Below are 21,915 nucleotides of genomic sequence, written 5' to 3' on the forward strand. Positions count from 1 at the left end.
TTTGTTGCTAAGCAAATGCTGTACTATCAACTGTCAAAATAGCTCTCTTATTAAAACCAAATGAAAAGTTTAATTTCTACTATTTAAACTGTACATTGAGTTATAGAATTCCATGCTTGCATTCTAAATATATGATTTTATGTTTTAAGACAAAACTATTCTAGTTAAGTGAGCAACTAGTAAACTGTGATATTAATATTCAATTACTGTATCTGTATATTTACACAGTATAAGAAGAGATAAAAACATGGCTTAAATCTTTAAAATATTTTTAAGCAAATGTTTATAATTATAATTTGTGTAAATAGAATGGTCCCTAGAGGTATACATGAAAAGTAGATGCAGAGAGATCCTCCAGGGAAATATTATTCATAACATGGTTTAGTTCTCAAACATATGTTAAAATAAAAATAGTACTGTTGGGGTAGATTTCAAAGTAATTTACAAATCAATATTTTACTTTGATTTTGTACGTAGAGGAATGTCTATTGTTTATTTGATTCCATTTCAGATAACTTAGACACACTAAGACACACACAATATTAACACACTTAGACACACTAAAACACACAATTTTAGAAAGAGAAATAGACAGTAAGGGAATCCAATAAGTTCCTTCCACTTATTGTTTCTGAGCAAAATTAAGAAAATGGTGTTGCTGTGACCAGACCTGGATACTTCCACATACAATTTCCACTGTTTCATTTCATTTTAATGCCGATCTCTGAATTCTAATAGTTTATTTAAGAGTTTGACACTTCAACTTAGGATGTAAGGAAGGTCTCAACGATATGGAAGCTCATGTAATAAGAAAAAGCCCACTATCAACAACTGTAAAAAATCTTACTTAAGTACTACAAGGAAAGGAAGAATAAAATGAAGATATAAAGACATGGCATTCTCAAGAGTTTTTAACTTTTGCGCAACTTCATGGTTAACAAAAATCAAGAATTCTAAGCACATGGCATTATAATTTTTGTAAATATGCTTATGAACACATTTATTACTTTAATTACAACATAAAATAACACATGAACGGCTTTGCTAAATACTTTAAATTCAGTGAATTTAAATACTTTAAATTCAGTGAATCCAAGAATCAAAATTAAAAGCTTCTTCATAATTATTTCATTGAATTTAGATATTTTGCACATGGTGATCTTTAATTAATAAGCTTTTAGATACTTTAAATTACTTGTTTCTGTAATTTTGAATTGTTGTGTTTAGTGAATTTAATATTTTGTGGTATTTTAAAAATGTGTGCATAAAATGTACCATTTATTGAAAAGTCTACAGTTAGTTCATCAGGCATCAGGAAGTTAGGACTAATGAACCAGGATATTTTGTGACATTTCATTAATAAGGTTTTTTTCTCTGTTTTTGAATAGGTTTTGTATACATAGCAATTTTCTGCCAAGTTCTGATTAACTAGTGACTAATTTCCCCTATCACCTCTTTATTCAATAAATGTGAAATGTCTTTGTGTCATAACCAGAAATGGTCTTTTGGTAACTTCTTTAACAGTACTCTCAGTTCTTACATTAATAAATGGAGAATCAGGATAAAGATATCCTGGATAAATTGGTGTAAATATTTGTGAAACAATATTTTGTGGGATGACACTAAAAGCTAAGGGGCCACATACATACAATCTCTAATCAAGAGGATTATATTCCACAATGCCTAAGACTCTCCTTGACAATGTTGTAACAAAAAATATATATATATATCTTAACAACTTAAATAAATCATGCTTCAGAATTTGAAGCTGTTAGTCAAAACTTGAGAAATATGTATGTAAAAGTTTTGGGGATCCATTGACAGCTTCTTAAACTTTTATGAAATTACTTCTCTCTTAATTAGTAGATGCTAGCATTTCTTATTTTGTTAGAGTGGCATCACACTGTAGATTGTGAGGGTTCTATTTGTCATTTGGTCCTATGTCTGCTAGCAGTCATTTTTATAATGCTTTGTGTAAGCACTTTTATAATGCAATATAAGCACTTGATAAATCTAAGCATTCTATAACTGTTTTACTAATTTATCATGGTTGCATTAAAGAAGCATCCCCCCCCCCCGATTTCTTTACTTTACAGTTTATTAAGGAGAATAATTATGTTAAAAATTGATGTTGAGGAAACTGTCAAGCACAAGCCTAATGCTAGAATTTGAAATTTGGGTTTCTGGTGGCATAGTAAAACTTTGCTACTCACCACAGCTGAGTCAGAGTAAAGTGAGGAGATGAATCCAAATCGAATAAGGCAGAGCGCTGGACTTCTGACCATGAAGCTCAAATAATTTGGATCAGAGCTCATAATCCACCAGCACACACCTGTCTAGATTCTGCAGGTTGCTGAGACATCCCTGATGATGAAGTGGGACCGTGTTTTAATTGTTCAGTTTTGCAACTCTATTAACTGTTAAATATGCTTTGGAGATCCGTTCTGTATGTTAGGGATTAGATGGACAAGACATTAGCTGTGTCTGTAGATGGGGAGAGATATGATTAGAGGCAGACAAGGAAAGGAAAATGACATTTGTCTAGTACCTATTACTGTTCATTCCTGCTCAGGACTTTTTATATCTTCACAGACTCTATCCATTATAAAGAGAGGAAACTGAAGCTCAGGGTTCGAGGGGAAATAAAATAACAAAAGTAAAATGCCATGATTGACCCTTCTGCTATTCATTCTCATTCAGAAAATTTAACAGATTGATAAACTGATGCTTCCCGAAGTGGAATCTGTGGGATTTGCAGACCCTGTAAACTAATTTTTGGTTGAAACCAAACCACAAATGCCAGTGATGTATGTATATGCTATCAAGGATTGAGTTTCTTAGAGGAAAATGACATATTCTTAGAATGGAAAGTTAGAGTTTTTGATTATATAATGTAACCATGATTTTCCCCATTCCTGGTATTGGCAAAATCAGAATTACAAATCTACCAAAATTTATTCTTATACCTTTACATTATTCCATATTGCTATTAAATTGGAATATTGTAAACTACTTGAGATTGAGACCCCGTCTTCTATTTTCTTGTCACTAACTCTTAAGCATCAATATATTTCCAGTACAAATTTGGCATTTGGTTACTATTTGGTTCACTAATTTACTTATTCAACAAGTATTTTCAAAATCTTATTACATGATAGATATAGTAATGTGATACAATACATTACATTACAGAGAGATGGAAAATAAAAAAGTTGTGCTTGTTTTTGAAGCTACTACTAGTAGGTGAGTAGACAAAGAGAGAAGTACTGATTAAACTGTGTACAAAGCACAGCAGTGAGAGGGGCCATACGAGTTAACATCAGAAAGACTGGGTTTAAATTTTGGCTTTGTGCATGTTAACTGTGTACTTTGAACAAGTTACTCAGTCTCACTGAATGTCTATTTTCCCATCTGTAAAACACAGATACTCCCTACTAAGCTTGTTGGGGATTTGGTCCTTATTAGGCACATAGGACCTGATGTTATACACAAATACATTGTTGTTGTTGTTATTACTATATATACAAAGTGCTGTAACTTTTCCTAAGTGGCTCAGGAAAGACACTTTTAAAGTGAAGTTATTAGAAGGGATTTTGAGGTATGAACAGGAATGTATCAAATGGACATGAAAATGCAAGCACAGTGAACAATCAGTGCAAATATAGGCTCATTTATTAAGCTTCAAATGGTTAAACTACACATTTGGGTGGGTGGGAAGTTTGCTAGTCCTATACTAAAAGTAGCATAAATTCAATGACTCATTCACAGAGTCACTCTGAGAAAAGTGTGTGTGTGTGTGTGTGTGTGTGTATTGCACTCAGCTTTGAACTGATTTGAGCTTGGTCTTCTTCAGGAAAATAGAAAGAATCTTCTTTACAATCTACAGGTTATATTCTTTCACAGGTACATTACAGCACAAAGGGAAGCCATTCTCAGGTAACAGGCCGCTACAAAAGACATTTTGCTGCATGTGGAACAAAAAATTGAACTTCCTCAATCCTAACATTTTATAGGTATCTTGAATAAAATTAGAAAAATCACTTACTGGAGCCATAGAAATTCACTTGATACAAACTTCATATCTAAAGTACCTTAAATTAATGTCTGACAATGGGCTGATAGGCATAGTGAACTTTTGGCTGTAAGTATTTCAGCTCTGAATCAGATCAGTGAAAATTCAGAGGCATGCTAGCATAGTATGTGAGTGGGACTCAGTAGGTTCAGAGAAACTGAACAACAAAAGACCTGGCCAAACTAGAATGAATCATGTCACAGTACAGGGAAGGTACTCTGATCATTCCCCACTTTACAGAGTAAGGAAATGAGATAGAGGCATTAAGTAATTTACCCAAGGTCAAAGCTAGTAAGTGGAAGAATTAGGCTCCAGAGGGCACCCCTAGTTAAGATGAGATCAGTTTGGAATACATTGCATTTAATAGCTAGATATAGGTGTCTAGATATATTGAGATATGGGGGATTGGAAATCTGGCTCTGAAGGTCAGGATAGAGATATTAGCTGGATATAGATTTGAAAACATGGGCGTGGGTGAAGTCATCCAAAAAAGGGTCTAGAAGGTTATACCTTTAATCAAAATAAGACACACCAGAGAAGAAACATGGTGTCATTAGTATACAGTTGGCAACTGTCGGAGGAGATGGACTAGCTCTGAGAGATAACTGAAGGCAGAATGTTAAAATTGAGTAGCTAAAAGCAATGAGGTCTAAAAAGAGGCCTTTGGTAGTCAATAATTAATTGTCATTGGTAAAGTTCAGTGAAGTAAAAAAACACTAAAGTCAGATTACAGTGAGTTGAAGAGTGAAATTAAGTGAGTAAAGATATTAAATAAAAACAGTCTTCTTTCACCTGTTTGGCACTTACAGTACCACTCAGACATATCTCCATTGCTTATTTCAATATTCAGAGAAAAATTTCATGTGAGCTTGATAGATGTAAGAGCCACCTGAGTAGGTTTAGAGTAGAAACCAAGGTGCTCCACAATTCTCATTCTCTCATTCCACTCCATCTAAATTCCATCCACATCAATGGAAAATGCTCTACTGGGAGGAGGGGATAGGCAACTCTGAGTTAGAATCCAGCCTTGTGGCTTACAAACTTTGGGGCCTTGAGCAGTTTCTTAAGCTCTCTAAGTCTCAGGCTTCTGACATAAAAAGGAAGTATTGGTAGTGCTTATCTCACAAGTTGTTCAGATGATCAAGAGAGTTATTGAAAGCAAAGTATTTATCATTATGTTTCACAACATTAAGTACTTAATAAATAGTAACTGCTATAATTATTATTTATTATTATTATCATCTGTATTTTAATTCCTTGTGATTATGCATAGTGATTTGTCAATTTCTGGGAAACTGCCCGACTTCCTTTATAGATATAATCCAGCCATAATTACAGACCACTGTTGTCATCCAGCATAGATACACACACATACACACGTGTTGCATTAATGGAAAGAGTGTGCGATTTGGAGTAAGGTGATAAAACCCTGAGTCTGGTTACATGGTTTTCTTGCTGTTTCCTCCCTGGAAAATGTCTTATTCTTCCTGAGGTGTAATTTTTTCATCTCTAGTTGGAAAAATAATATGTTTCTTATGGGACCATTGTAAAACTTGGGTGAGGAACATTTATTAAAGAGTTTTGTACTGGCACTTATTTAAGTTCAATACAAATGTTTGCATTCATCTATCTTTTGGACTAAACACAAACACAAAATGGTGAATCTTAGGTGAATTATTTTTTTGTTGTTTCAGTTGACACTTTTTGGTTGAAGATACTTAGATTTTTCTAATTTTTTTCTGTATGAAAAGACTGCTGCTAGACCCAAGGGTCAGTATCTGTTAGAGTCAGTCTGTCTCATGAAGATATGCAAGAGCAAATAAGAAAATCACTTTCAAGAAGCTGTTACATTGGACGTGGGCAACTATAGCAGTTCGAAATAGGTGAGCCATGTGCTCACCATCAGGGTTGGCACTACCAGTGGAATCTCATGGGTCTGGTGATTTCAACATATTGTTACATTTTTCTCTTATTCTCACACTCTTTAATCCAGAACCAAATTTCCACTTAAGCCTGTTGCTAATCTCATTTACTTGGTGGAGCAACTGCTCTATACCCATATAGCTAGGTTCCCTTTGACAGTTCCCTTTTTATCTCTCTGATACTTACTAGACTTTCACTATTAACTAAAATGGTTAATAATTCCTCGGGTGTATTTGAGATTTTTGAAAAGTATTTTTTCAATCTAGTTTAATCCATGTTTAATTTGATATATTAAATCTTAATTTAATATTTGATCATTTGAGCTAATATATTTAAAATGCATTACATCTTAATTTTATATATGCAATCACAGTTTAATAAAGTTCCCTTTTAACATCTTGATTAAAAGGACTGTTATACAGTAGCTACGCCTTTCAATTAAACTCCAAGCACTGTTGTCTCAGTGGACTTTAGTATTCTATCAAGGGTTGGAAGCCTGAAGTCCGAACAAGGAGGAAGAACAGTAGTAGAAAAATGTTAAGTTCTTACTGTTGACATATCTCTCTGACCCCAATGACTTCTGTGTGAGTAGGGCAATGCTAGCTTTTATAACAGGCAAATCCCCGAATTTCAGTGTTTTAAAACAACCTAAATTTTTCACATCATTTCCCAGACTGATTTTCCTGGTCTACGGGCGGTTCTCTTCCAAATGGTGATTCCTGTACTGTCATTCCATCTTGCTGATCTACCACCTTCAACACATGTCACAGGATTGTCTAGACAGTGAAAGAAAGTTGAGAATCTCATGGAGTGGGTTTTGTGAGCAGGATCTGGAAGTGGCACATGTTATGTTTATTCCTGTTCAGTTGGTCAGAACTCAGTCACATGACCACACCTAACTCCAAGGGATAACTGAGATTTTATTGAGCTATGTGCAAAGGAGAGAGAGGAAACAGGTTTGTTCATATTTAGGATGTTATTGTTTGTATCCCACAGTGCATAAAACATTAGCTGGATATTTTATTTCTAGAATCACTTCTTTGCACCTAGCATGAAATTTATATCTCTGCGGAAATTCAAAACCTTTAAGAACACCAAAAACAAAGCAAAAACAAAAACAAAAAAACAAAAAAACTATTTAAGAAAAAAAGCCAACAAAATACATGCAAAATGTTGTCATTATTTCTATATGTCTGAGAACCACAGCCTCCTTCCAATCAGTAAGTTTGAGTGCCAAAGTAAACAAACAAACAAACAACAAACAGTAGCAAGACTTAACAACCACCAAAAGTACTTTGAAGGAAATACCCAAGACTTTCTATGTGTGGATAACTACCTTTGAAGGAATCAAACAGAAGTGTGTACCGGTTTTCAGCCATTCAACACTGAGGCAAGTACTGATAATTAGAAGCAGAAGATAGAGATGTCTTGACCCGACTCCCCCCAAAAAATATTTTCATTAGTGAATATAGCATTGAAATTTTGCTAACAAGCACATTTTGAGTGATTAATTAAAAGCTCATGATATATGGATAACAAATAAGCACATGAACAAACTCTCATCATTATTAGTCCTTGGGGAAATGTGTACTGAAACCACAATGAGATACTACCACACAGCTTTTAGAATGGCTAAATATAAAAAAGTCTGACCCTACCAAGTGCTGACAAGGAAGTGAAAAAACTGAACCTCGTGTTCAGTGCTGGTGGATGTAAAATGGCATGATCACATTAAAAATACATGTGGCAATTTCTTAAAGAGTTAAACACACACCTACCATATGATCCAACTATTTCATGCCAAAGTATTTTCCAAAGAGAAATAAAAGCATATGTCCACACAAAGATATGTGCATGAATGTTCATAGCAGCTTTATTTGTAACAGTCAAAAACTGGAAACCACTCAAATGTTCATCATTTAGTGCCAACAACTGTGGTATGACATGCAATAGAATATTCCTTAAAAATAAAAAGGAATAAATATTGATACATGCTACAACATGGATGAATCTCAAAATAATTATGCCAAGTGAAAGAAGCCAGATAAAAATGATGCATATTGTATGGTTTCATTTATATAAAATTTTTAAAAATATGAACTAATCTACAGTGACAGAAAGCATATCATTGCTTGCCTGGGCAGGGGAAAGGTGGGTTTGTGGGAGGGATAACAAAAGGCTTTAGGATACTTTGGGAGAGTTATAAATATGTTCATTGTCTTAATTATGGTAACGCTGTATACATAGGTCAAATTTCATCAAATTGTATAGTTCTAATAAAACAGCTTATTACCTGTCTAATGTACCTCAATAAAGTTGTTTGTTTTATACAAATATTCAGTGAGAAGAATTCTGCATCTATTCTGGATATTCCTGTCACAAATGCATAACCAGAATTTAAAGCTGAACTGAAGGGCATTCTACAAAATAATTAACCTATGATCTTGAAAAGTGTCAGGTCTTAAAGTCTAATTAATGTTGCAGACTAAAGGAAAACTAAAGAAACATGACTATTAAATGCAACATGTGATTCTGAACTGATTCTCAGGCTTTATAAGGCACTATTGGAGCAACTGGCAAAACTTGACTGGGGTTCTGATTATGAAATAGTAATAATGTATACATATTTCCTGAATTTGATGGTTGTATTGTGGTTATGTAGGATAATCCCATGTTTGTCAGAAATACACAAGTGATGGGGCATCAAGTTGACAACTTATTCTCCAATAGTTGATGATAACTATGTCTTTGTATACTTCTTTAAAGTGTTATTTAAGTTTGTAATTATTTCAAAACTAAACATTTAAAAAAATCTCTCACTGTAAGAGAACCAAAAATTCAAATAAAAAACGGGCAAAACATTTGAACATGAAAACAATATATAAGTGGAATATAAGCATTAGAAATTATGTTTAACATCATTAGTGATTAAGAAAATGCAAAGCAAAACCACATACAAATAACAACAAGAAAAACCCACATGTATTAAAATGGAAAAGGATTGACTATATCAAGTGTTGGGTGAAAAAGTATAGAAGTTGGAACCCTCATACAGTCTTTTTGAGAATATACTATAGTATACTTTGGAAAGCACTTTTGGAAGTTTCTTGGTAAGTAAAATGTATACCTATCACATGATCCAGTCATTCCAATCATAGGTATTTACCCAAGAGAAATAAAAACATGTGTTTATACAAATACTTGTACACAAAGAGCCATAGAAGATCTGTTAATAATATTTTAAAAAATGGAAACAACGTACATGCTCATTAACAGGAGACAGCATAAACAAATTGTGACAGATCCAGGCAGTGGAATACTACTCAAGAATAAAAAAGGAATTACCACTGATACACTCAATATCATTGATAAAGCTTACAATAATTATGCTGAGTGAATCAAGTCAGTGAAAAAAAAAAGAGTACACTATGATTTTCTATCAAATTCTAGAAAATGCAAACTAATCTTTAGTGACAGAAACAGATCATTCATTGCTTAAGGATGGGAGAATGGGAGAGCCAGAGGGAGAGATAAAAAGGGGCACAAGGAAATTTTGGGGGGTGATGGTTGTGTTCATTCTGTGATTGTGTTGATGGTTTTACTTGTGTTTGTGCAAGTCAAATCACATCAAATTGAGCATTTTTAATATGTGTAATTTACTATATGTCAGTTATACTTCAACAAAGCTGTTTTAAAAAGAGATGTCAGAAAGGAAAAGCATGAGCTGAGTTCTTAATAATTTTAAGTAGCAATGAGTGCAAGCTTATGTATCCTAGTGACCGCCTGGACTGTAGCCATCCAACGTTACCAGTCGAAGGTAGACATGTCTGCCTAACAGACAGTGAAGTTGAGATTCTGGTTAACATTGTTTTGTGAAATCTGAGGAAGCTAACAGAATGTTTGGGAGTGGGCCAAGGGAAATCCCTCGAGCAAAGCCAAGGCACGGCTCAGAAAAAATTTTTTCAATCTGCTCCACCTTCCAAATGAAAGATTATTAATAGTTTTTGATTTCCTGGTGTGGAAGTATTTCACAGAGAAGCAGAAGTCCAAGGATGCCAGAAAAGTGCCAAACAGACTCAGTTCTCCCACAGGAAATGACTCAGACATAGAGCAATGGAATGCTTTGTCTCTACCAGCATCAGGATATGCGCTGGGGCAGGTCAGTTCATGAAGTTGCTATTGTGCAAGTGTCAGGACGGAGACTTATACCATTATCACTTTGTATTTTCTAATTAGTCAGACTCCAAGGCAGAAAAGCAAATGTGATTCTCTTCCCAACTCTTCTGTAGCTCAGTGGCTTTTTGTCTTCTAGCCTTCCCTCAAGGACTGATTCCTGAGGCTAAGTTATTAAAAGACAAAAACAAAACACGAACATGTATTTGAAGCTCAATGGAGCAGTCCACAAAAAGCTTTAGGGAAAGCCAGGGGTGGAATGTTCTGATAAATATTAAGGTGCTTATCAAAATGTTTCTCGTTCTCCTTCCTTTGGGACACACTTTCTGCAATTGGCACACAACTTCCATTCCCCCATCTCACCCCTTGGGGCCATGTGACTACTTCTGACCAATGAGTTGTGAATGTGTCATTTCTGGGTTAAAGCATTTTAATTGCTCCTTGCAAAGGTTTTGTTTTGTTGTTGTTTGTTTTGTTTTTTTATTTTACCTTTGGTTCAGGAGCTGGCAATGCTGGAAATGGTGGCTTCACATTCAGCCTGATCCCATATTGAGTGCAATGAGCAAGATACTGAGCAAGATGTCCCTTTCTTGGTTTCAATGGCATTGATCTGTGAGTAATAAAGAAGCTGTTATTGTTTCAAGACACTGAGATTGTAGAGTTGTTTCTTGCCACAGCCCAATTCTAGTTATCCTGGTTCATTGTTTTAAAAGAACATGCATTTGATAAATAACAGATACTGATTTTCTCCATGTAAGGTCATTTGTAGTAAGACATGGACTGAAATAGAAGTAATGGTTGGTAGAAGCAAATTGATCCCACATCTTGCAGTCAGCATCCAGGATTTTCCACTGCATTAATTAATTTGGAAAATGGAAAACTATTTCATTAATACATGATATAGTCCACCATTAACCCATTAGAGTATTTGCATTACATTCTACATCTTTAGTGATAGAAGCCATAGATCACATGAAACAGGCATCAACAAAGATAACATAAGCTGCTGAGTATTAAACATGTGACGTTTACATCTGTCCCACAGACTGACATGTAATGGATTACCTGTGGCTAAATTTAAAACAAAGGTAGTACCTGCAAAAAAGGTAAAGTGATTGCTTGTTTATCTGGACTCAATCTTACAAACAAGGCAGCTGTTTTAAGAAAGGAAGAAAACTACTATCACAAAAGCCCAAGGAAATCTCCACACATCTTTTAAATTTTACTATTTATGGCATTGGCCCACCCAAACGCAGTAGTTAACTCTAAATACACAGAATCTTTCAGAAAGATAGCCTGAACTTGTTTTTCTTTTTTTAATTTTTTGTTGCTCACTGAGACATGCTGTTACAAATACTCCTTTCAATAATTTGATAGACTCAAGTTTTGCGCTAGAGAGAGCATCTGTAGGAAAACATGACGATATTCATCTTGTTTATGATTCTTTTCAGGTGTAAACCACAACCTCATTTCTGTTGTGAATACCCATCTTTTGAGAGCATAGAAGTCACAATGAAGAGATTTTGAAAGAAAGGAATTGTGGAAATCACACAACACATACCAACGATGGAAAGTACCTCTCTCTAGCCACTAAATCCAGAGACTTCTGTGGAGTTGGTCCTCATTATGATTTCGCCAACATGGGAGACTGAGATACCCAGCCAGAAATGAAATTAAACAGCACACATGAGTCACTGCATGTAGAGAGCATTTTAATACTAGAGAAGTTACTGACTGAACCCAGACCACTAAGCGTTCCATCTCAGAAAGATTAATGACTAACAACAAAAGTGATGATCCATGAACCAGACTGGACATGTATGATAAGGACAGAAATTGAAATATTAATAAAAGACCATGCATGTTTCTAATCCTCTTAATGTTACTCAGCTGCCAATATCCGATAACTTGGGGGGTTGGAAAATCAGAAAAAAAAAAATGGCCTTTTTGCTTTTTCATACCTAACGAGAATTTTCATGTTCATAAAGTTTTCTGATCCATGATATTTTAATAACTTATAATGATTAAGCCAGAAAAGACAAAAATAAAAGCATCTGACTATTATCTAAAATTACTGGGTCATAGATATGCTTATGAATATTTAGCAACTTTGGGAAGATAGTGGATAGCTTTTGTAAATACTGTTATCCATCTGGACATCAGGGTCTGGTAACTCTAAGGGCAATTACTACGTGCTCTAGTGTCTTTACAAGAAGGAGAATCCTGCATATACCTCTGCACAAGGGGTCAGAGGAGGAGCTCTAAATGATTCCAGAGATTAAGCCATTCACCCGTATCTTAAATAAAGGGAAAAAGAGATAAATAAATAAGAGGGCCACAAGTTATGAACCCAGGTTAAAGGTCAAGAACAAGAGTGGGTGACTATAGAGATTGGATAATGCCATATTTTTCTAAATGGAGAGACACCCAATCAGAAGGAGATCCAGTTGTAGGCCATAGTGATGTCCTGCATCCTTGCTTTCACTCTTATCTACTCTGTCTCTCACTGCCTCATACCCTGGCCCCAAATACATTCTACACTCAGTAACCAAAGTAATTTCCTGTTATATCACATTACTCCTCTGCTGACTCCTCCTATTAAAAATACAATGGAATTTACCTTACAATACCCTAACATTAATTAAGTTGACATCCCCTCCCCACTGCCCTCGTATTGGCCCTTTGTCCTTTCCAATCATTCTTTTGTTTGTTCTTTATGCTCCCATTGCAATGAATTTCTTTCCAATCCTGGAACACACCAAACTGGTCCTTTTTTTGGGCTGTGGTTTTTGATATTCACTCTGGTAGCTGAGCATCCCTCCAAATATTCACACGTATTGCTTCCTCTTTCTCATTAGTGTGTTTTGAGCTCAAATCTTCTCTCTTCAGAGAGAGCTCTCTACAGGAGATGTGCCCCCCAGCCATTCTCTGTCATGTAAACCTTTTTTTTTCTTGGTGATAATTGTCACTATGGTTAATTCTTATTTACTTCTTTTGCCTGTTTAAACCTGCCCTCACTCCAGTTCTAAAAGCAAAGTTCTGTGACAGTAGAAGTACAGAGAGCTTTTTATTGTTACCCAACTCATAGAAAGGCGCCGCTCATACTGTAGACACAGAATGATTTCTGGAACTACTCTAAACATCTTTTGTTCAGGTTGTGTTCAGAGAAAAACTGCTAAAATCTAGATCAGCATAAAATGAAGTCGGGGAATTAATAAAACAGCAAACTAAGGAAACAGAACATTTCATTAGGGAAAAGCAATTGTCTTTCTTGTCTCAGCTTGGTTACATGTGAGATTTTCTGTTTCATGTTTTCCCCGTTTGAGAATCAAAAAAATTAAATACACATAAGATAAAACAAATTGGCATTAAAAAGTAATCTTTATAGTGAGTGAAAGGCTGAAAAACAAACAACAATATTCTTAAACGAAGCAGAATTCTAACTCATAAATTCACATTTGTGAAGTATTTCTACGCTGTATTTTTCTAAGGAAGACTTGCCAGCCTACTCATCAATGCCATTTAGTTATTTAAGCAAAATGATATGTAGTGATAGTATTCGGAGCAGAGAACTTGAAGTTTGGGTACTAGTGAGGCCATAGTTGGAGTCTCATTTAATTTTACCCAGAGCAAAACCTCTCTGTCTTGGCCATAGTCACGACCCTTGAGCCTTGGCCAGCTGAGCACAAAGATCATCGTCATTCTCACAGAGCAGGCATCATGCCGAGGAAGGCAGATAAGTCTCTAGTGATCCATCACACTGTTGCAGACATCCTGCTGATAAATTAGCATTGTGTCCTTAGACAAAAGTCAGAATTTGTGTTGCGTTATTTGCAAAGACAAATAGATACTTCCTTTACAGGCTAGATGTAGAGGTCTTAAAATAGTATGCATTTCTGTACACAATGCTGTCTTTTAAAAGTATTAAAGGAAATAATTACTTATAAGAAATTTTCAGGGAATTCTTATTTCTCTTCCAAAAGGAATAGATATTTTGTAAAGTGGACAGGGGTTGCTTAAAATGTTCTCTGATTCGGTTTTGCTCAGAAGTTAAGTGAGGTTGAGTATACTGAACCAGTGCCTGCAGCTGAACAGAAATTAGAAGCGCATACAGCCTTGAAACCTGATCTTTTAGAATCATTTGATGACTAAGTTCTATTACCGACATACACAAATATGTGAAAGTATACTTTGATATAGATGGAACTGATGATTTTATGCTCTAAAGTTTATTATGAGTTAGCATCCTTAGATGGTAGGTGAGGGTCCCCCTAGCCTGTGCCATGTGTTTAAAGGCCCCTGTTTTGGCCATCACTGGCTACACCCCTAGGTGAGGATTCCTAGGGTACCCACTTCTAGATCATTTGACAGGTCCCAGAGCCCCTAAATTTCCAGCCCAAATATCAATGAGATAGTTTCCAAGGCTAGTGTGGGTCTTTTATCCCAAGTCTAAGGCAGACCAAGCTGTTGCTGGAGAATACAACCTCAGATGTGGGAGATGTGGGTAAAGTATGGACAGGCTGGATGGAATGTCCTAATGCATGGACACAGGGCCTATCTGAGTATGAATGGGAGCTGGAAGTGACAAGAGAAAGCCCATCAAAATAGGCCTGGGTCCTAGGATTGGGCTCCTTCTCCCTGCTCTGTCATGTTCTCATGAAGAGTTAGCTTTCCCAGTCTTAATAAAGATTTATTTGTCAAAGTGAAAAGTTAGAGAATATTTGATGTAATAGTTTCATAACATGTTATAATTTTAAATATTTAGACATAGGATATAGAAACGTCCACTTTTATTTTTGCTTTGGGCTCTGCAAATGTCTGTTATGTTTGTAACTATATTAGATACTGAGCTTTAAAAGTGTTCAGAAGGCTGTGTATCTCCCTCAAATAGGGTTTAGCCAGATGTAGTGGAGGGCTGCCTCAGTGTCCTGCTTACCTCACTTGGGTATGGTGGCACATGTGAAAAGTGCATGTGGCAGCTCGAGAGGGATATGGTTTGCCAGAGAATGATCTAAAGGACCCAAATAAATGTTATGCATTGGGGTAGATTACATTATTAAAAAATTAAACATTGCTATTCCTCTGGAAGAAGATTATATTTACCTCCCCACCCCAGTTGAAATCAATCGTGGCCTTGTGACTTCCTCTGGTCAATGTGATGGAAATGGAAGTGATATGAGCGCTTTCTAGCAGAAGCGTTGTGATCCAGCCTGTGTCTCAACCATTTCTTTTTTCTTCCTACAACAAGATTGGTCAAGTCTTTGATAGGAGTCACTCCTTCACACTGTATTCTGGAATAAAGACTGACATCAAGTGGAACTGCTACTGACCTTCAATGACTATGCAGTGTGACCAAGACATAAATCTTTGTTCTTATAAGTCATTGTGATTTGGGGATTATTTTTTACAGTAGCGTAGTTTAGCCAATCAATAGCGGTGAGCACCATGAAGCCGCACATGTAAACTACTCAACCACGGGCCACAAAGGTTATGGACATCAGCAGTAGTCGCCAGTGCACAATGATGAGTGTCAGGACTAACATGTGACACACCAGTGGAGAGCAGCAAGGATAGCGGATAATGTGTGAGCATGTGACAACAAGCTCTGACCTGCTGCACACACTATCATTAAGCAGCAGAGATGAGCGTATACTAAAGGAGCAGGTGTGCAAACTTCAATTAACAGAGTCAAAATTTTGAATAGAACTCATTTAAAAATCAGAAGTGACTGTTATCTTGAAAAAAAAATTGTAAATAGCTGAAATAAAGGCTACAGAGCTATTGGAAGTCAATTTTACTTCTTCAAGAAAATAAACATTACATTTTTGTTGCTCCAACTTGGAGACTGAAAATTTGAACCCATTACAATAGCAGTCTATAGCAAAGATTTCTGAGCTTTAAGTTGTCACAACAATCAAATAAAGGGATTCTACCATTATTTGCTTCAGAGTTACCTTTCCCAAAGTCTCATAGCTCATGTCCATAAGCAAAACATCATGCCTCACACCTATGCTGGAAGTATATATCCTAATCTATCAAACCCCGAGCATAGCCCATTTGAGGCCTGGTAATTGGCATATAATGTCCCCACCATGCAGCTGGCTGAAATTTTCACGTGGAAATGTAAGAATGAAGTAGAGGGGGAACATAATCACCTTTTACATCTCAATAGCGCTTTAATCTTGTCTCAGTAATAACGCACATTTATGAGGTAGGCAAAGTAGATATTACTACTCATACTTTATAAATTAAGAAAGAAGTTAAATAACTTAGCATCATGCTGCCTCTGCTACTGGGGTGAGGATTGGAATATAGAGAGTGTTCCTAAAAATCAGGTAATTTCTGAAGCTTTAAGCGACTTGAGAAAGGGGTATTTTCTCTACTTTCATATCACAAAAATATCACAAAAATCATTGAATCAGAGAGGTTATGTAATTTCCCTTTTAAATTGCAGTTAAAACCTACTAAGAAAATGTGTGGGCAACTCGTGATAAATTCAGTGACTGAGAAAGTTTTATGAAATGCTGACGATAGGCTTGGTAGTAAGTAGTTAGGTATAGACTGAACAGGACAATTGGTGAGATGACTCCTGAATGTAACTTCTTGCCCTCTTCTCTCTCCAGAGCTTTGGACCTGCACATCCAAGTTCTCTCTGCAACTCCATCTGGAAACCTTGTCAGTCCCTAAAATCAACTCGGTCCATCATCTTCCTACAACCTCCCCCTGCTCTTAACTTCTTAGGTTTGTAATATTAGCAGAATTCTCTCAGTTACACTGTAAGTTCCTCAGGGTTATCTTTAAATCTTCATTCGATATTGCCTCGCAATATGTAGGTGCTTGTCTTTAGATATTATCTCTTCTATTTTTATTTTGTTTTAATTAACCTTTTCTTTCCAATCCTACAGATATCAGACTAGTTCAAGCCTTCATTAATTCATTAAAATAATTTCTTGGCAAATCTTAACATCTATACCCCTTCACTCTAGAAAAGCATATTTACTACTTAGTGTACTAATTTTGTTTCTCACTACGTACAACTTTAACTCTACCATGCTCTATTTCAAACCTAATCAGATTCCTATTGTCTATGGATTTAAGTACCAATTTTTGTTTCCAAATTCAAAATAAAAAATGGGAATAATATTTCTTTTTTTCTTGAAAAATATTTATTTATTTATTTATTTATTTATTTATTTATTGGGGTGACAATTGTTAGTAAATTACATAGATTTCAGGTGTACAATTCTGTATTACATCATTTATAAATCCCATTGTGTGTTCATCACCCAGAGTCAGTTCTCCTTTCATCACCATATATTTGATCCCCTTACCCTCATCTCTCACCCACCACCCCTCTTACCGTCTGGTGGAATACTATTTCTTTAGCATAATGTTAAAGTCTCATTTTTTCTAATTGCTTCATTGCATGTATTATCATCTCTAGTAGAAGTGAACTTACTTTATACGTTCTTAGTATATGATATTTATTTATAAGATGCCCCGTATTTTCTCACTTTATTCCTTTTCTTTTTACTATTCTTCCTGGATTTGGAAAGCCTTCTTCCATGTCTACCTTAAATGACTCCACTTTCATCAGGGCATTCCTGTTCCTCCCAGGAAAATTAAATATTATCTTAATGCAATCATTAAGGACTATATCTTCATAAATCATCATTAATATAATCACAATTGATATTATCTTCACATAATCATGGTTGACGTATAATAGGAAGTTTAATTTTAAATCAAGCATGTGGAATTTAGCTATGAACACAGACAGAATACATTCTGACTTCGCTAGACTGCCTAGGTGTAAAGCCCACAGAATATTGTTAGGTCCTAGAGACGAGAGATTGCTTTTATTCATCATTTTATGCTATGTAATGTATTATGACGAGATTGTGTATGAGAGACACTTAAAAACTATTTATTGAGATAAATTAGAAAACATTAACATAATATTGTTGTATACTTTCTAATTGCCCCAAAGATACATGGAATGATTACTAGGTTACCCAATGCCAAAAGAAAAATTAAAAAAAAAAATGAAGTCAGAGACTGGAACTATTGAGAAATAAACTGTACTATTTCATTATTTAAAAAATATACATTCTGCATTAATAATAAAAGACAATATTGATTTTGGATATAATCATATAAGGAGGATGATTAAGAATTATAGACACTTTTTGTTCTTCTTGGTTTCCTACGACTCTCATGAAAATTTGAAACTGTGTTTTATGATCATTAAATCATTTATAGAAATCTACATACATTTTAAGACTGGAGCCCTGCCCAGCATAGCACCAAGATCAAAGGCTCATTTTCTTATAAATTAGACTCCAGACTTTATATCACAAATTTACAAATTTATGGAAGTATTAGCCATGAAATAATCTATCATCTGGTCTTTACATTTCAAAACTAAAAAACTTAAACGAGGTTAAAAAAAAAGTTAACTAGGATATCAGAAAATAGGTATACGCAAGACATTCAAAATGCAGTTAGACTTTGGATATGTTTACAAAGTGAACTGTAACCATCCACAAAACTCTGTTTAAGAAAGCGTCATATTCCTTAGATTGTATCTTAGTTCAAAGGCTACAGTATTTAATGACTATGTTGTCAGAATTGATCAATATTTAAAATGAACTTATACTATAGTTGAAAAATAAAGAGTAACATGGATATCAACCAGTGATCAGAAGAAGATAACTGATTATAAATAAGAGGTAGCATAGTTGTATAACATTGAGCCACTATAAGAAGATCAAAATCCAATGACTGCCTTCTGACAATTTAGAATAGAGATAAGTAAATAACACTTCAAACAAAGACCTGGAGCTCAAGTCCAACCTGGGGAAAGGTGCACCAGTCAACACAGATTCGGGTACTCTTTAGAGATTGCATGATAATCATTGCTGGCTTGTATAGCATTCTTTAAATATTTTAATTCCTTAAAAGATCTACTGAAAATTCTATAATTGAAAAAGGTTCCATTAATACAAAACAACTGAGAAACACTGACTTCGACACTACTGCAAAACTGTCAATAAAATTTTTCATAATCAGATTTTAAATTATTGCAGGAAGAAGAGGCTGGAGACTTTGACGAGTTGGTTTTCCAGATTTGCCGTGGCCATAGACTGCTAAATATGCTTAAAGAAAAACTTGATATAAACATGATATCTGTAGATGTGCTTTTCTACTTGCTCTATTTGACATCCAAAACAGTTTCTTTCATTAGAAAAGTGATTTCTTTCTAGAAATGTGTAATTTCCAAATACTTGTTTTGTAATAGAAATAAATGTTTTATGTAGCATCAAGATAAGTAGTGTTTACAAAATGTTTTATCTGTGAAGCTCTTTTTAAAATAATTAAGTGCTTCGTAGTGAAAAGTATTTTAAAATTGTTGGTGGTTAATAATTGCTTATCAATAGAGAGTGAAAGTCTTTGGAGATACTGATGGATAAGATATAGAGAATCGGAAAGGGGATGTATATTTGCTAGTGATACATAGCAAAAATAAAGACTAATATATTGTTCAATGAGATATATAGTTTCATTAGAAGAGTTAAAGCTGTTTCTAAGCTATGTTAATGAAACTGTAAAATAATAATTCAATACAATACAATTTTGAATACAGAATTATCTAAACACTTCAGTGGTTGCTCTTAGTGAAACTGAATACAGTTTGTTTTAATGTTGCTTAGGCAAAAACCAGAATTCAAGAAGAATGGTTATTTAACTAAAAGAACATAAAGATTTAGAAATACAATTTCATTCAAAAGTTGAATACTAGTGATGCACATTGCTTAAAGCCCATCTGGTCAACAAAGCCCTCCATGACTGCACAGACCCTCGAAGACTATGTGGGAGAGAAATAATTATTCTAAACCATGATGCCAATAGTGGCAAGTATTCCTCATTAATAAGAAAAATAAATACAAAACTTAAAAAAATATACTTTAAGAATAAAAAAATTTTCACAGGAGATCCAAACTTATTTCTGTGCATATATATATATATATATATATATATATATATATATATATATATAATTACATATATACATAATTTATATATATATAATTATATATAAATATATATATATATATATATATATATATATATATATATATATATATATAATTTTTTTTTTTTTTTAAAGTACAAAGAGTCTGAAGTTGTCATGAGTGAGCTAGGAGTTGCTTATCACCCACAATGTTTACTCATTGGAGTTGTGGCCTGGTAAAAGTCACTGTGTGTTTCATGGTGAAAATAAGCTGGAAACTGCTGGTATGACAATTTTTGTTTGTGAAAGTAAGCTATCTATTTTTCAATTAGACAATATTTCCAGGGAAAGATTCATGTTTTTGATTTATTTTAATATTAAGTATAGTGTTAGGCATGTAGTAGTATATTAAGAAACAACAAACCAGGATCAACTAATGTGACTAGCAGAAAAGCAGAATTATAAATAACCTATTTTTCAAGGGGGGAAATCGTAGTTATATAAATACTGGAAAATAACAGGAGACATTAACATGTAAGAAAAGTTTTTGGGATCTCATGAAAAATTAGAATGTAAATCGGTTGAATAATTGTGAAATGCAATTAGTAAATATAAGTTGCCTGAAAAAAGTTCACAGAGAACATTCAGGATAAAACTCTACATTTTTAAGTTAAGAGTACAAATTTACAATTATATTTACTTATCCAATATAATTAAAACAGTTATTCATGTTAAAAACAAACAAACAAAAAACAAAACAGAAACAAAAACAGAAAATGATGGCCTGAGCCCAATAATTCTAGAACCCAATAACCAGGGTGTGAAACCCAGTGCCACTTCCTGTTTGTGTGATAGAGGGTTAGCCAGGGTAAGAAACTCCATCTCTCTGTGACTCCTTTTTCCTCATTAGTGAAGTGGTGATAATAATAGTACTTAGCTCACTGAGGTACTCTGAGTTTCACATTAGTTGATCAATAAGAAAGCACAACAAAAGAGCTAGGCACATATAAGCTCAAGATAATGTTTGCTGCTATGAGTATTACCTTATGTCATTCTTCACTTAACTTTGTACCAGTGACTGAAATATGTACTTAATAAGTGGATACATATACACGGATATACACATATTAATCATAACATTTTAATTAGATGAAAAGACTATTATTAACACAAAGCATGTATTTTAAGATATTATAAAAAGTCAATGCTGATAAGACATATATGAAACACTGAATTTTATTTCGCTTGATGCATAGTATGTATGCCAAATGTTTTATAAAAAAATATGTAATGACTATTATTTTGAATATTATTTTGATTATCACCTTCTTTTGATTTTAGAGATTTTTAATGTTAGAGATATACTCTCCCTCAAGATATGTTTATAAAAATAACATTGTTTTTTGGGCCGGCCTGGTGGCTCAGGCAGTTAGAGCTCCATGCGCCTAACTCCGTAGGCTGCCGGTTCGATTCCCGCACGGGCCAGTGGGCTCCAACCACAAGGTTGCCAGTTCAATTCCTCGAGTCCCGCAAGGGATGGTGGGCAGCGCCCCCTACAACTAAGATTGAACCCGGCACCTTGAGCTGAGCTGCTGCTGAGCTCCCGGATGGCTCAGTTGGTTGGAGCTCATCCTCTCAACCACAAGGTTGCTGGTTCGACTCCCTAAAGGGATGGTGGGCTGTGTCCCCTGCAACTAGAAACGGCAACTGGACCTGGAGCTGAGCTTCACCC

Source organism: Rhinolophus hipposideros (genome assembly GCF_964194185.1).
Source record: "Rhinolophus hipposideros genome assembly, chromosome: 8".
In the NCBI taxonomy this organism is placed as follows: domain Eukaryota; kingdom Metazoa; phylum Chordata; class Mammalia; order Chiroptera; family Rhinolophidae; genus Rhinolophus; species Rhinolophus hipposideros.